Source organism: Megalops cyprinoides, chromosome 7 (assembly GCF_013368585.1).
Source record: "Megalops cyprinoides isolate fMegCyp1 chromosome 7, fMegCyp1.pri, whole genome shotgun sequence".
NCBI lineage: Eukaryota > Metazoa > Chordata > Actinopteri > Elopiformes > Megalopidae > Megalops > Megalops cyprinoides.
In genome coordinates, this window is record NC_050589.1 from 6846569 (window position 1) to 6864897 (window position 18329).

Here is an 18329-nt window from a genome sequence, read left to right on the forward strand (position 1 = left end):
TGGTTATATGTACGGGAAAAGGATAGCAGACAAGTAGGAGTGACTGGGGTTACTGAAGGAGGGATTACGTCAGTGTGTTCATCACCGGTCTGACTGTCAGACGGATCGGCCAATGAGATCGACGTAATCCTAAATCCCGGCTACGGTGCGCCAATGAACATCGACGATGGGCAGGTACTCGCATGTGACGCATCACTGCAGGATTTCTCATCCTGCCTCTTCGCACGGCTGTCATCGACGCTTCTGGACAGTGCGCCAAAGCGCAGCAGCGCGCCGCCTGGCAGGCGAACCGTGGTATCGCCGGAGATTCTCCTAAGAATGCGGCCTGCGAAACTACTTTGTCCAAAGCGCTGCCCACGAATTGGCATTTGTGTGGGCGGCCTCTCTGCTGATTTGAAAAGCCTGCTTTGCGTGTGCACCTCGAAGTGCTACAGTGTTTACCATAAGAAGTGGTACCGACTTATGAATAATAAGTCCGGTAGATGTCCCGGATGTAGTGGGCAGTTGGGCAGTCAGAATAGTTTCTAGTGCTGTTCTCCTCTGTACTTCGCTCGTGTTCGGTAACTTGTTCTACTTATGTATTTTTACAGCTATTAACCTGGTGATGCATTAACCCTGTATCAAATACTTTGAATCCTATGTTTTTACATGTTTTCGACTTAAGCCCGTGCATATTTTACTATTTTCACGCACTGTTGGTACATGTCCTGAGTAACAGCATTGTATTAATATTCGATTTAGCATAAGGCCAGGTGCACAGTTTTGTTACACCCCCGATGTAGATACAGAGGTCAATGTACAGCTGCATCCCACATTATACTGCAAAAAAATTACGACTTGTTTGGGATCTTTGTGACTGTTTTTCTGCAATCTTTCTCAGAAAGTGACAAAAATGGTCTTCATTAGTAATGGATGTCCATGACCACATTTAAAGTCTCCCCCTATTTCCCATGCATTGTTCATCCAAGAGGTGGTGTCCGTAGGAATACATATTAAAGAGCAGCCGCACGGAGCAGATGGAGTCTGACCTTTGACCCAAAGCGATGACCTAAAGCTGCCTTAGCAACCTTCACCAAAGCGCTTGTGTCAGCACGCTTCGCCCCCGAATATAATGTCATTCATCTCTGTCTGTGCAAAACAGCTGAAAACTTTCTACAAATAATACAGCTCCTTTAGTATGCACACCTTAACACCCATCCCCCAAACAGCATCTGTTCCAGCATCTCAGGTTTGTTTCTTTCTAATTAAAACATTTCTAAAGAACACAGTGGCATAGTTCACTGCTTAGATACAGTTATTTAATTCAACATCCGCATATGCATACTCTCCCATATCGCATATTTACCATTTTGTTTTATGCAGTATCGTTTTTTTTCTGCTGAGCCATTAAAATGAAGACATGCATATTTATACATATACATAAATAATATTCCTTGTTGTGAGTAATTTATTTTTACCTCTCAAGTTGTCAGAAATGTTCACCAGACAGAAATACATTATCCAAAGGCATGATTTTTATGTAAATGTGACAATTCACTACATGTCTTTGTAAAATAAATTTAATATTAGACATGAATTTGAATCTATTACCATATATTTATATTCAAAGTCCTGTAAATCTCAAGCCAAATCAGTAGCAAATTAAACCAATTCATGTGTATTTGAGTTTAATTTTATGATTTAAAAGTAATTCACAAGAAAGTCTAATGAATATTCTATGCACTGAATTAACCCCATACTGCATTTAATCAATATGTGTCTTATCGTTAACTATGAATAACAAACCTAAGCAAGTGTTACTTTTTTGTATCCTGCACTGCCATATGAGTTTGATTTACAGTGATTTAGGACACTTGTCAAATTGAATTTGGTTACAACTGAGAACATCAGATGCTCTTCTTTAGTCGTTACAGTGTTCATGCTAGAAAATCTCTGGACTGAATGGGGCTTTCAGCACTAACACTGTAGTTTCTGTAGATGTTGTGTCTGAGATTTTAGATTTTAAATGAACAAATGAGCCCGCTAAGGTGTGTCATTGTTTTTTAGATACTTGATAAATTGTAAGATGACATGAAACAATAATTTCAAGTTCAATATTACAAAAACATTTCTTCGAAGTATGGTCATATCAAGGCAGTATAAGCACATGTGATGGTGGTACATAGTAACACTTCCTGCTAATACTTCTTCAAAGTTTGGGTGTTTATGCTGACTGGTTTCATTAGTACCACACCTGTGTTCAGTGATTTGGTTTGTCACAGCTATAAGAATAAACTGATATGATTTCCAAAGTTGAACTAATCTCAGAATCGTTCTTTGTCACATTCACTTCTCTATGTTGAATGATCATATGGCTGTAATACCATAATCCTTTAACTCAGACCTCCGTATGTAGAAGGAAGAATACATATGAGATGAATATGTATAAATCCATATACAGCATTTTTTAAAAACCCAGGTTTTCTTGTTGTCCATGTGCTGAGGGCCAACAGCCTGCAAACCCTTGGCCTTAGAGGAGGAAAAAAAAATCAAGTGATGCAAGTCTGGATGTCTTTATCTTGTTGAAGTGATGGAGTTGCGGTGCCATGTTGACATGCTTTTCCTGATGGTGAATGATCAGTGGGTGCAGCTCACGAGGCATAGCGGCTGCCCTATTTCTCTCTTATCTGTGCTTGAATTCACTCTTTCAGCTCCGGAACTGTGATAAAGGACACAATGAAATCGCCATAATATGAGTGCTGAACCCCATATGTATTTATATATGGAATGGTAATCAAATTAAAAAGTGCTTAAACTACAATGTTAGCAATGGTATGTTCTGAATGAAAAATGCAGTTGTGTTTGAAGCAAAATAGTACCATCATGTCACACTCCAATATTTTTAATAAACATATTTAATAGCTGCAAAATACATTGCAATGCACGTTAGTCAGGGTTGAGTGAACAGTAGAACGTGTTGTTGAGAGTAGATGCATGCCCTTTCTCAGAGCAGACTGCAGTGATCTGTCTCAAGCATACTCTCAGCCAGGATCTCCCTATTGAAGGGGTTGGTTAGGGAGTTGAGCAGGTGGCACAGAATGCCAGCATAGACTATGATAACCCAGGGAAAAAAAAGGTTCTGAAATGACAGTTGGTTAAGATGTGAGAGTGTCATTTTAACAAAAAAAATTATAAAGCAACTTCAGTGTACTTAAAGTCCAGAGAATGAGACTGTGGCTAATTATATAGGATGCCCTATCCTAAAATTTCAGCTGAGGCTTCGTGACAGCTCATGAGCGTGGTGAATCAAAAGGGTTTCTGCTGGGTGATTAATATTCAAACTTGTAGAACTGGCAGTGATCTTTTCTAGCCTCAGACAGTCAACACTTCAGAGTGTATTTAGGGCATACGTCATGCCGTGATAAGGGTGTAAAATCAGAAAATCAAACGTGGTATGTGGGTTGCATGCCTCTCCCAGATTAAATTTGACCCGCAGTCTCAGGCAAGCCTGTGCATAACAACATCCTTATGTGTGACTGTGACCTTCCTCGTGTACTGTACAGTTCACCAACCTGAGGCTTGCCAGGCCATACAGGCACAAAATTGCCAGCCAGGGAATGTTCAGGTAACACCATACCTACCTCGTCAGGTGCATACCTGTGGTCCATTTCTGACTGGGAAATCCTGGCTGCCATCTCCTCAACCCGCTCTGATAGCAGCTTGAATTATTCTGTTTCAAAAGTAGACTTGGTGCCAGCTTTCCTTTGAAATGGCTTCTTTGAAAAACTCTCTGCTGTGCAACCACTGAAAAGACGGTTATCACACTGTTATTGGTGATAAGAGACAGCTTCTTTGAGGTACTTCCTGTTAGCAAATGAATAATCTTAAAGGCATCTCAAGCCTTAATCAGTGGTCTTCTTGACATTTGCAGCAGCAAAGCAATGATCCATTACACTTGAATAGCCTTAATACTACATTATTTGCATTTAGACACCCTTATCCAGAGCAACTTAGATCAGTTGCAGTTTTTTATTTTTCAGTGTTATTCATTCAGCTTGATATTTACTGAGACAATTCTGGATTAGGTATCTTGCCCAAGGGTACAGCAACAGGGCCTGAGGGGGGAATCAAACCAGCAACCTTTTGGGTACAAGTCCTGCTCCTTAACCATTATGCTACACTCCTGCCCAAATTTCTGTCGATTAAATGTTTGATATTAAGGCTGCAACGGTAAAAATGTAATAATAATGCAAAGTGATCTGCGCTAAGTCTCCTGGCATTAATCCCCTGTGCAGTCCAGATATTTGTCGTTAACAAAGCTTGCATTCCCTGAGCATGCATCTGCCACTGCAGATACACAGCAGAGATTGCTCCACTTCACTGTGATCTTGGGAGTTTTGTTGAGGCCTGACCCTGATCTGACAGGGCTCTGGCAAATCGGGCACAGTCCATCCCAACTGCAGGTGGATATCAGTCAGCTGATCCAGGCGCTTCTTTGGCTCGAAACCATTCTTATCTAGGGCTTCATCCCTCAGATCACGACACCTGGGTCTGCACAGCTGCTGGAGATTAAAGTTCAGCATGGCAGCCAGACAGCAGTCGAGTTTTTTTTTTGTTGTTAAAAAAGAAATGAATCAACCTTAAGGATCAGTTCTGTACTGATTATTTTCCAGCTTACACACCCTTACCAGCTACACAAGGCCACTTCTTCCACTTACCACACGGCTGCAGAATTATCAGAGCCACTCTAAATAAATCCAGTGGGCTCTGATCATTTCACATCATTTCCACTGCTCCCTGTGTTTCATCTCACCCTGGACCATCATGCAAGCACTTGAGCAACTGCAGGCTCCAGCTGGAAGGTGGTGCCGTTGATCAGCATGTTGATATAAGACACAGACTGGCTCCCGGAGCTGCAGGGGAGATTGTTTCCAATTCTCATAAGAGAAAGAGAGAGGTGACACTGACAATAAGGCAACACCCTCACCATACTGAAAAACAATGTGTTTTCTGAACGTCATTCCTGAAGTGCACTCCTAAAATATTCCCAGTGCTTACAGGCAATATTAGTGGCCACCAAAAGAGCCACTTTGCTAGCGGATCTATAACAACCACTGTGTCTCTGTATTTACTGGACCCCAGTGCAGCGCACTCACTTGAACTCCACCGGGAAAGTCGCATGATGGTCTATTTTCTGCCACAGGCTCTTGAAGATGATGGTGGTGATCATATGATAAGGGGATGGTATGATGATATTATAAGGGATGGTAAACTTGCTTTAGAATTCCCCAGTGGAGCTGGCGTGTTCCACATCTGTAGGAGGAAAAAAACTCAGTCATCTCTCCCTGAGGCCCAATGCGAACGTGAGCAAGAGGAGAGGGAAAGAGTAATGGGCAAATCATTATCATTTCCGCTCTGGGAGAGTAGGCCACAATCCCCCCCATTGCTGATGGAGCAGCAAAACCATCAGAAACAAGACCCCTTTGACTAGAAGAAAGCTGCTATTGGTATAAGAATTGTTGGACATATAGGTGTTGTGAGCTTTTGATAGATCAGTTGGTAGAGCGGAGGACTGTAGAGGTTCAGTTGAAATCCTTAGGTCGCTGGTTCGAATCCAACTTGAAGGACTCATTTTGAAATCTAAAACAATGTTCTGCAGGTATGGTGGATGTGGGAGGGAAGGACGCCTGAATAGATTACATCTTGAGGGGCATATGCTTGCAGAAAAAGTGATTGGCTTTTGAAGTGTTAGTGAAACTGTGCTACTCAATTCAAGAGCATGATTTTCCACACTGACCAAGCTCTGCAGCCTGCAAGGTCATGAATGTTATGCAAATATGTAGGAGTATGACACACTCACAACAGAACTCACATTTCAGTCCCAATTCAGCTGCGACTCACAACAGAAATTGAGTCTTTCATTGTTTAAAACAAAAGCAGAAGAGATATGAAAAAAAAATCTATGTCCATTGAGGTAATTTGGAAGCTGAAGCACACTCCAAATAAACCAGAATCAAATCAAGTACAGAAGGTACGTTTTGTTGTTCTACATAAAAATACACCAAAATAAATCAATCTCAAACTGCTATCTGCCTCTGTAGAGTCACTCTCTGATTAAGTCCTTAGAAAGCTTTGCGGCACTGCCAGAGTTGTATGTAGAGTTTTTGCTTTTCACAGTGCAGCGGCAGCAAACAAATTATCATATAGGTCAGAAAGTCCAACACACAATTTATAGAAAGACAAAGCTAATTTTATTTAATATTTAAAATGAGGACAGAACAGGGAACAAGACAATGGTATTTTAGCTGAATGTTTCCGAAATGCCTGATAAAAACTGGCTATTGCTCTGTGTTTCAGGATGAAGCGTTTTCTGATTTACAGTTTCAGTTGGATCAGACTGTCATTTCACTCACTACGGGCAGGCAAGGTTCACTGCGCAAGGATAAACTGCAGGACTATGCTGTAGAGCTGCAGACATCTGCATGGCAGGCTGTTGTCCAGGAGGACGGTGTTTGCATGGGCCTTGGAGCCCACCATTCTCTGTATTTACAGTAAAACACTGCATGGAACACTGCTTAGAGGTGGCAATCTGTGCATCAGGGATTCATTTCTATGGCAACCTATTTCCTTTGTACTCATACTTTGCATTGACCCATAAAGGATAATAATGCTCACTTGACTGTGATAACTGTATAATTCCTGTTTTTTTTTTTTTTCTTTCCTTACCTGGTAATGGCAGAGTGAGGCTTTCAGAACTCCTCAGGGGGGCAGAATGTTCACGTCATATCATCTGCTGACTCTGACTTCAGCAAATGAAAGTTTTTAGCTGCAGAGAGACAAGGATTTTGATTGGCTCAAATCAATCAGTTATGTCTCTGGGAAGCTCAAACTAGTGTAGGCAGTCAATGAAGCCATACAAGGAAAGACAAAATGCCCTGGGGCAGACATGGAGAAACTCTATGCTGGCCTCAGACCTGACAGTGGCCCCTGGGTTTTGCATCCTTTCAACATTTCTCTGTGTTGGCTGAACAGAGCTGACTCTTACTGTTCCTCAGGTCTTTCGCATACCTGAAAGACACACACACACACACACACAAAGTATCTATCACAAACACATGACCTTCTTTTCCATTCCCAGCAGATGGCAGTCATGGGTTAATTTTAATGCAGCAGGCATGGATACACTGAAACAGCCTTCCGTTTGCTGGGATATAAGATTGTAATTACCTTTGCAAAACAGCAGGGGGAACCTCTGCACCAGGAAATAGACACAGACTCCATCAAACAGAAAAAAAAAGTGTTGCCTCCACTACTGCCTTCAGTTTTAGTGGGAGTGACCTGAACCATTGCCACGACTGCAGATGTATCATACAATCTATTCAGATGTACTGTAGGTGTGTCAGAACACTGCAACAGCAACACCATAGAAGGCACAGGGCACGGAGCATTGAGACAGGTGTAGCGCTGACAGCACTCATATCTTAGCATGAGGGTTGCAGGTTCAAAGTGCTGCTGTGCCCTTAAGAAAGGTCAGGGAAACAAAAAGAAGAGGATAAGTGAGTGATGACAGGAAAAACGCGTCTGAAATGCAATAAATATTGTAGTAATAATGACACAACATTTTGTGTTTCCCCATAAGCTCCATTTCCTGTCTGTCTTGATTACTTGAACTTTGATGTCAACAGCAGTCACTATTGCACAAACTTACAATATCTGAGCTGGAAAAAAAAAAATCTGACAAGATGGAGAGATGGGAGTTTGCACATCATTTCATCACCTAATTTTCCTTTCACTTCACCAATCTGTCCTGGCCCCCTGACAACTCATAAAAGTGAACTTTTTGATCGAAAGAGTATCCCAAACCTCAAAACCGAGGTGGCACATCACATCTATCCACAAAAAGTTTAGCACATAAACTATTTAAATGTGTCACTGCTGTGGACTGCACTGAAATGTCTGAGACAGTAGGACCTGGATTACAAAACTCCACAAAGCTCTTTGCTCCACTATACCGAAGGAAGTTACGCAGAACTTGTTCTTCACAAGCCATCTACCATGTCGAAACAATTTACATGTTTTCAACAGAGTTTTGTTAAAACAAGTTGAGACAGGTACCATGTCCTCAAAGTTAAACAGGCACATTAGCATACAGACAGGAGCACACACACACACACACACACACACACACACACACACACACACACACACATACATATATATGGAAAGTCGGTTGAAAAAGAAGTTAATGCCACAATCAATTCTATAAACACAGTGTTGTGCTTGAAACCCAGAGACATCAGGTTGAACATTGTTTTCTGTGCTTTTTTCTACAGAAGCAAATGAAGCAATCACACAGAATGGACCGCAAGCTCCTCATCTCTTCTGTGGTAACCCTGATCCTGAGCTCTGTGCTTACACCCAGGTAACACTTGGAAGAAAATGTAGCTCTTGGGTAGAAGATGTAGCTCTCCAAACATTACAGATACTGAACCAGGGCCTTTTTCACATTGCGATCAACCTGCGCTGCCATGTAGCTGAGAGCAGCCTCTCACTGTAGTCTCTCCATTCAGTTAAATACTGTATACGACTTTAAAAAGGCCACCTTCACAACAAGCTATAAACAAGGACATCTTGTGTTTATGAAGAACATTTTCTGAAATGTCCTTCATAGCTTTCTCACAGAAAACATCAGAAAACTTCTGATTCCAGGAAAGATTGTGTGTAAAGAGACAACTTACAAAACTATGTATTTTCTAAGGACTTGTCCTTGAAGATGGAATCTTGTCTGTTATAGATTTTGTCACCATGGAAACGTTAAATATCAAATTTGCCTTACCCCAACAGTGCTGCCAATGACAACCCCTGTGTCTACTCAAAAAAAAAATAGCTGGGCAAGAGGAAACATCTATAGTCCAATCTGATGCATTGGGTGATTTTACTAGATAACATCTCATTAGGATGGAGCAAAATTAACATGAATGATGAGAGGAACAAAATCAGAAAACGATCAGACAGAGAGTGATTTTTAATGTTTTTCAAATTTATTGCATATGTTAAAAACCTTTGCGAACAACAACATTAACATTCCCTTTGAATTGCTACAGCAATAACATGTCCCTTTGAATTGTTACATTATACTACTGAACCATCATCCATTTATGATTTACAGTATTAAAATGACTGCCTAAATAAACTAATAGGCCATCTAACATCTAATCTACTTCAACCAAAAATGTATTGGCATTTGCACACTATCACAAAAATACCTCATATGTACAAATAGATTATCACAATATTCACATTCACAACTTCACATTGACACATATAGTCCAGATGATCATTGCATATAGCCATTATTACAGCCATATTAATCAGAGGGTATCTGAGGAGAATCTGATCAGGACAGATGCACTGTGACACTGGCCTGGGCTGACTCCAGACAGTGCTACAGGGCCTGACCAATCATGATCAACTTTTTATGAACTCCTGAAGCTGCTTAATAACAAACTGATCATTTGAATCAGCTGTGTTGGAGCAGGGAGAGATCTAAAACATGCAGGACAAGTGGTACTGTAGGAGAGGTTTGAGAAACGCTGCACTAGAGGCTATATTGGGCGTGTCTGAAGCAAGTAGTGGCAGTTGTCATACTCTGTCCTTAAAGCATATAGTAGCCTTGTATGAAGACATTCACAGACATAGATCTCTACAGATGCAGACTTTTTAAGCTGATTAATGTACCAGATTATGCTACTGCATTACACCTAACAGCCTTAATTTTGATGTGCCTGAATAAATGTAACCAGTGTCCATGTGCAGCTCCATTTTACAGCCAGCTGAGAAGTGCAATACCTTCACTGACCACAGTGGCGCTGCAGTCCAATAGCACTCACATCATCCGCAGCAGAGATGGACAAGCTGAAAGCAGCCCCCAGGATGGAGGGCTTCTGCACTTCCTGCTGGACTGATCCTGGACTCAGAGCTTACTTAAGTAATCTTCATATATAATATGCCAAACAGTCTGACTAACATATGGCAGGTACAAATGGCTAATACTAAGAAAAATGCATACTTTATGGTTTCAGACAATTTATTTCCTGTGTCTGTGATAGTAGTATTCAGGAAAAAAAAAAAAAAAAAAGATAGGGCCACAACAGTTGAGCATGATCATGTGGTGCACATGGAACAGAACATACAGGCAGATATTATCTCTGTCAAACATATTGTTTCACTTTAAGATAAGATAATTTAAAGTTTTCATTGACAGAGGAGCATTCTTTCACTGCCCAGCACACCCCCTGTAGGTCAGGAATGAAGATATGAAGGCAGAACGATGTTCAGTGCAAGTCTTACAGTTGTCTTACAGTGCACTTGTGGCCTAAAACATTAGACCCAAAAAACCCTCTTCGAAAAAGGCTATTGTGCATGCATGGCTTGACACAAGAGGAGTTTGTCATCTGAGCACAAGAGAAACTGTTCATGGCAGTAATGTTTCAACACCATTTTGACCCCTTATTTGTTTGGTCACATCCAGAAAAATAAAGGAAAGAGAGAGTGCACTATATCAGAAGGCTCTCCTGACCTCTACACTGTCTCTTCTGTGCCCTTGCCCACAAATCTCTCCATTTCTTCTGCTGGAGGATTCATTCATTAAGGTCTTTGTGTGCCGTGGAAAAAATGTCAGCGCTCTTGGATTTGATGAATAGGCCTGCTGACAAGAGGCTGCATGCAGTACCTCTCAAAGCGAGCCAGGGGAGAAAAAAAGGGAACCGTAGGAGATTAAATTGCGAGAAAAGGCCCTTTTTTCCTGACGCTGCGATAAAAAAAACACCAGCCCTTAGTAACGATCGCATCATCTTTATGAGAACACAGTGGGCCTTCTCCAGCAGTGTTTTCAGAGGGGTCTTTAATTCACTGACCTCTGTGTCTGTGCAGGTACACAGCCTGGGTTCATTATCCCGCCTCGGTCCCCTCTGACAGCTTGGGGACTCCCACATCAGCATGACCGAGCTGCAGTATACACTGAACACAGCAGAGGTACTGTGGGAGAAATGCAGTTTAGGCTGTAGCGCTTTCTGCCTTTAACTTCTGAAGAACAGTGATTCCCATTCAGGTCCAGTTTTTGAGCTTTTTGTTGCACGTTCTGTAATTGTCGCCACTGATTGACAGAGAAGCTCAGCATTTCCTAATACACAGAGATGAGAGTGGGTGTTTCCCACTTTGTTCTTCCATAAGGTTTGAATTAGTAATGTGCTATAGGAATATGCCTTTTAAGAAGGCCCAATAGTAATATCACAGGTGTTTGTGATGCACTCAGCCACGGATGAGTAAAAGCCCATGCTATAAAGATAGTTTCCATCTTGATTCCTACCTTTGAACACCTCCTCTTGATGGTAAGGCTTCCAGACCACTGTGTGGAGGTTTCTGAGCTAGCAAGCAGGGAACTAACAGGGACTTCTGAGTCCTGTGGAAGGAGAGAACAGGTAAAAGTTTGTGATTTTGACTCCTTTAGTTTCCTTCACCACAACAAAATTTTAAAAATGTCAGTTCATTATCATCATGCCAGAAAATTGATTAGCTAATTGAAATTAGGAAGGATGGTCTAAATTATACTAAAGACTGAGCACAGATTTTACAAAATATATCCCCAGATTTAGAAAACTGGCTCAACTGTCACAATGCAGTGGGAGTTTAAACACTGGCGTGAGCAGACAGTGGGTTAGGAGCACCATCAATATCCTGGGCTGTGTGAGTGCACCATGCAGCACCAGAGAAGAATGGGAAATGTACTGTGAGGGAGTGTTGCTAAGCAACGGACTGACACTGACACTGGCTGCCTCCCTGAAAGAATAATAAACACTATATGGAATGGAAATGGAAATACATAATGCTGGATATTCCAATTTCTTAACTAAACCCTAATTTAACATTCATATCCTCAGACAAATAAATACATGGAAAATCCATGCTTCCTTCTGAGTTTTGGCAACCACTTCAAGAGGGCCTTTTAGTAAGTGGCACATTAATTTGTGTCCTTTGTGCCTTTTATCAAGTTACAATCAGATACTTTCGGGAGTTTCAGAATATATTAATAGAAATGTGAATTCGCCTTCTATAAGCAATAGACTGACAGGCTTCAGATCAGCAGCCATCAGACAGGTCTCTCAGCTCTAGACCACATACAGTTGTCAGAATAGTGACTCTCAGATAAGTCTCAGATCAATGAACCACAGACAGATCTCAGATCAGTGGACCTTAAACAGGTCTCAGGTCAGTGAACCACAGACAGTCTACTGATCTGAGACCTATCTGCAAGTCTCAGATCAGTGCATCTCAGGCAGGCCTGTAAAATAGGCTAAGGGCTCCAGCTACCTTAGGTGCCTTCCTCTCCTCCATACGCACACAGTCAAAATGCTCAGTAGTTGAGCATCTCTGTCTCCTTGCCGCCCTCACTGATCAAGTGGCCACTGCTCAAACTGTAAGCAGTGCCTCCACCAAATGCTCAAACTCTGCTGGAAACACGCTGGATGGAAAGATAAAAATAAACTCACTATAAAGAATTAACAACAACTAAAAACTCAGCCCCAAGGTATCACATTCTGGAACAGGTCCCTCAAGAAATACATTTCAAAAATTACCATGTCCCAGTTTTCCTGAAAGGAATATCAACAGTTTGAATGTCGCAGAAATACGAAAAAGCAATGCAATATTCCACCACTAAAATATCAGTGAAAACACACAGAACTCATAGAAAGCATTCTCAACAGCACCTGAAAATCTGAGATATCCAATAAAAATGGTTGACCAGCTGCAGAGACCAGGAGGATTCTCCATGTTGGATGCATGCCTATTTCCAGAGGGCCTGTGGGAAAAGAGGAAAAGGAAGCAAAACAAAACCATAGATGCTGGAAGCAGGCTCGGTTCCCAGAAAAAATACAGAGGGGTGCAATTGCAATCCACAGGGGAGCACAAAACATATCTCAAAAAAAAACATAATAAATACTATGTAGACATCGGGATATAAGGAGACAACTGGGGGTGCACTGAGCTCTGTGTGGGGGTGCAATGCACCCCTAAGCAGCCCCATAGCGCCAGCCTTGGCTGGAAGGGACAACAAATATAGATGGAAGAAAGGAAGTATCATGGCGGTGATGCCACTTCCTTCTGAAAATAAAAACCTCACCTTAACTCACCAAACTCCAAAATACTCTAGAAAAGCTCATATACATGTGAAATGACAAGACAAAGAGCCACGTTCCCATTAATTGAAGCCCCTGACAGATATGCCTGAAAAGGTACCATTTGTTTTCTATAGTCTTTTCAATCTCTTTTACTATTGCCTTACTGTTAATACCATGAACAGGGAAAAAAAAACATTTACCAAAAAAAGATTTCAGATGTAAATAAATCTAAAAACACTTAGATCTTAGAAACATAGTACATGCAAGCAACATTCCAGCTATAAAAAAACTGGAGAAGCAATATGCAAATATGAAGGTTCCCTGTCACATAAAATTGCATTAACTCTACGCAAGTGACACTGAACAACTATAAATTTCATCTGAGGTCATGCTTGAGAGAGTAAATGAATCACAGCCCTTTATCCAGTGATTCCTGACATTCAGCACAACATACGAGAAGAGTAACTTAATTCCCTTGCTGTCTGGCTGTTGCTGTTAATTAACGCTGCTTTCATTAGAGAACCTAAAATAGCCCACTGATATGAAAACACTTTAATATTCTTTTTCATAATCCTGTTTCAGACCACTGCCAGGGAGTTTAATTTCCCTGTTCAAGTCAATAATTAAGCTTTATATCAAAATACTGTGCATATGCACACAAATAAATCAGTCAAGAATGCTAAAGATCTGCTCAAATATTCAACAGTAATTGCCCTTCAGACCATATTCTCAGTAAGTTGTCCTTGGTACTTCTCTGCCATTAATTTATTAATATTTCATAGTTTTCCAAAAAGGGGAAGATACAGGCCTATTCCGAGAGAACTCATTTTAAATGAATATTGAAATATTGGGTTCTCACTTCCAGCCCCTGGCATTTCCAGAGCTATTTATTTTATGATGGCACTCAGCACAATGTCTCATTTCTTTTTTAGTGACTTATTAAATTCTCTTGGAGGACGGGGGTGAGAAAATCTTCAAATTTTATCGGTGCCGTTCTTGTGTAGAACGGTTTGATATGACTTTACGGGAACATATAAAGATTTTATATCAACAAACAGCAGTACTTGGAGGACATGTAATGGAAAGACTGAAATTAAAATGAAATCTGACACCACAAAAACACCTGACCAGACTTTCAATGAGCTATATATTCTCAATGCAGACACAAGTACAGGTTTCCACCAATACACTCAGTCAAGATATTGTGTGAACAACATTATTTTCAAATAATTTCAGACTGGCAGTGCAATGATAAACTACAAGACTCATGTGGGTGTTTTATCTTCCTTCCTGCTTGGAGATTAAATAGAAATGGAAATATCTGGATAAAAATAAGTGACAGGCTGCAGACCCAGCAGTTAATTATTTAGTGGGAACTGCATCAAGGGTATCACACAGGACCCTCAGTACCATGAGATGTGTGTGATGAATAATTCTGCTACGACACAAAAATTGGCAATCATCGTTACTGGGAAAACCAGAATTGCACTTGAAGCAGTGCCAATGAAATTATACAAATTGTTAAAAACACCAAAATTGCATATTAGAACTCAGTGTGATAGCTAAAAGTGCATGCAAAGCCTGTGTGTCTCAAGGAAAGAGTGTGCCTAGGCCTAGGTGAATGAGGAATGGCTGGAACTTGCCTGGACAGAGAGCTAGATTGTAAGGAGAGAGTGGGGCTGCTCTCCTAACTGGAGGATGAGCTGTAGGTTGGGTGGTGGACATTAAAGCTGGTAGTTGTGACTGGTTGGGATTTTGGCAGTCAGACCAGCATCAATACTTCAAGTGTTTGTAACAGGAATCCAGATGCAAATATCATGCAAAAACACAGACAGGTTATAAAAGACAAAGAACCTTTACTAGTGACAACCAAACTTAAGGCACAGGAAAACAGACAAGGCAGGGTAGACTGAGTCACTCACTGAGACTGACTCAAGTCTGAGCATTGAGCAAAGAAACGGGCAGGGCTTATATTGAACACAAAACACATGACTAGACTAACTACACACAGGTGAAAACTTTAACTAAATTAGACAAGGTACAGACAGGAAGACGGACCCTCTGGAGGAAGATTGTGGAAGCAGTGGGCAACGGGACCCGAAAGGCAGTTACGAGGATGCCTGCTGGTTGTTGCGGGTAGAAGTCTTTGAAACCCTGACAGTATTTAAAGCCTGAACATGTGAATTGATCAAAATCCAGATAGAACATCAAATATTCTGAACAGATGATGGAGGAGATTAAATTAATTTGTGGCATGGGCTGAAGCCAATCAAAAGATGCGTGCAGAAATGTGTAGTCATATCTCTCTCATACCGTCTTTTGTGTTCTCCTGGATCTCGGAGGCAAGAGACGGGAAGAGCCCAGCTCCTCCCAGGAGAGATGAACTGTAGGGTCTGCTCCTCCAAGACCTCCGTGATGGAAGAACCCTGCCCACAAACACAAGCGGTCTTCCTGCAAGTGGAAACCTAACAAGATCAAGTGATAAAATAAAAGACAGCAACCTCGATATCATGGTGACATTTCAATCATTACCGGGCTGCAGTCACTGTTTTTGTGTCAAACATGTTTTTGACACTATCACTTGATCAAACCCACAGAGGGACTAACAGCACCAATTTATATAGAAAAATATACATTTTGTTTAATCACTTCTAATTATTATGCACTCATCATGCCTCTACATTTGCTATCTAACACTGAAGACCACTGAAATTGATTTAATTAGCTGCATCTGTGTTGCTGGAAATCAGCTGAGACTGCCATGAAGATGCCTCATCATTGCAATGATATCCTTTCATCAAACACCCATTAATCAATAATTCTGAGAGCCCACAGCTTCACAAAACAGCTGCTCACTGTTCTCAGCAATATTCACATTTAATGTGAGACATGGGAGGAATGAAAAAGTGAAAGTTTAATAAATGTGTTCCTTGGTACTGCTGAAAAATAATAAAATACAATACAAAGCATTTAAATAAATGCAATTTGATTCTTCATTTCTAACCTGTCACAGTAAAAAGAATCCAAGTGCTAAGGCCAGAGTTCATCTGAGCTGCCCTAAAACCCTGCATACAACCATATGCACATGCTGGCTGGCAACTATCAGCTGCTTCTAGGAAACTCTTGGATCACCCCAGCTGAACCCTGAGCTGAGGTCTGACCAGTGCTTCAGGACAAGATCATCTCTGACCGTGCACTTTCCTGTGCTATGCACTCTCTAAGGCCATGCTCACACAGCAGGGTGTGCCAGGGGGACCTCACTTGCCCACATGTCAGTGGGGGGGGCATCTACAGCTGCATTTCCACTAATAGGTTTTAGCTATCGTTTCAGCATTAAAAACGTATCTGGTGAGACGCGGTCAGATTGGATTACAGTGAACGTGTCATTACCTTGTAGAAAAAGTGGATTAGAACAGGTCTGGCGCTGGCTCTCCTGCGTTCCTAGTAAGCAGGAGACTTGATCGGTGCAAACGCAAGCCTCCTTAATGGATTGCATCAGAACAGGCCTCATACAGCCAATGAGGGACAGTGGAAGTTTGGCTTAGATCTGTGACCATACTGTTCTTGGGAGGCATGCCAGGAGCACTCTTCAAAGAACTGGTCACCTGATCTGAGAGATTACCATTGAATGTCAATTTAACGTGTTTTCATTATGAGACCCCAGGTAGGGATAATGTCACCTTCAAAACAGGAGAGCCAAGTTCCAAGCCAAAAGTCCCAACTGAAACATCAGTAGCCTTATATGAATGTTCAGATCGACTTTTTTCCTATAAACAACAACACAACTAGATTTGTAATCGTTTCAAGTAAAAGTGAGAGCACTGTCCAGACTGTCCGTTCCTGGAGAAACACTAAAACACTACTGTTGTGTCTACTGCAGTTGCTGGGGAACTGAATGTAAAAATGAAGCCAGACAATCACTGGCTGGGATTGCACTGGTCCAGTACTGCTGCACACACAGTAAAGTGCAGGTCATTTTTCACAAATTATTTACTGGAAGATGTTCTGCCATCAAATCAACAGTCTTGTCACCCTCACCTTTGACCTGCACAGGTTAACAAGAGTTCATCTGCCATGGACAATTTATAGCATGAAACGGAATGGTCAAATCAGTTAATGGCTATGGACATGCAACATGTATTGCAAAAAAAAAAAAAATGCAGTGGAGAAGTTCCACTGGTATACCAGGGAACCATCCTCATTGTAATACTGATTTCAGAATGTCTTAAATGAACCATGCAAAATGAAGTTTTGCTCATAAAAGACAAACTGGCCCTACGTTTGCATTTTCAGTTCTGTTCAGTGGTGGCATGAAAACAATTTCAAGCCAGCTGTCTTATGTTACAATGGATGTTTAATATATGATGCTGTTTTGATTATCTACCACAATTTTCACACTGTGGATCAGCAATTTAGTGAAAGACTGTTGCGTTTGAGCCTGGAGGACTCACAGAATTTATAATGGTTTTGTGGTGTTGATGTACAGCTCTGTCCCCAAGTAAAGATTAGCTTTACTACTAAAATTCTGCAAAGCTTTAAAATATACTCTAAAATTAAAATTCAAATACTTTTTGCAAACCTAGGGGGTAGCCTAGGTAAACCTAGCTTGAGTCTCCTCTCTTATCTGCATACCTGAATTTTGGGCTTTTACCTGAGCCATGTCATAATAAAATTCAGCATCATTCAGTGAACACAACAGTAAGCAATTTCTCAAGCTTTTATTAAAACAAGGGAGTACAGATAAGAAAAGGGATGGGAAGAGGGTCCTCTAGTGGTCAGGCCAGGTTAGGCAAAATATTCAGTATCATTGTCTAATTGCATAAAACTACACAATTGAGTAGTTCAGATATTTTATGCAGGACAAGACAACAAAACAGGTTAAAAGATGTAGTGAGTGTGCTCTACAAATGTATCTGTAGGACTGGCTATCCCACTGGCCATTGTGAAAGAAGCAGAATTAGTGAAACTGTTTTAAATCCCAAGCACAGTATATGACTTTGCCACAATTTACAATTTACAGTTTACACTGGCAGTCTAAAAGTGTGATGATATAAGGAAAATCAAACATCTCTGCAACACTGGGCAATATTTGGAAAAAAATATGTTAAGTGCAACAGTGATTTGACACCAACAGTATTTGACTGCATTTAACTGTATTTTGACTGGAATGCA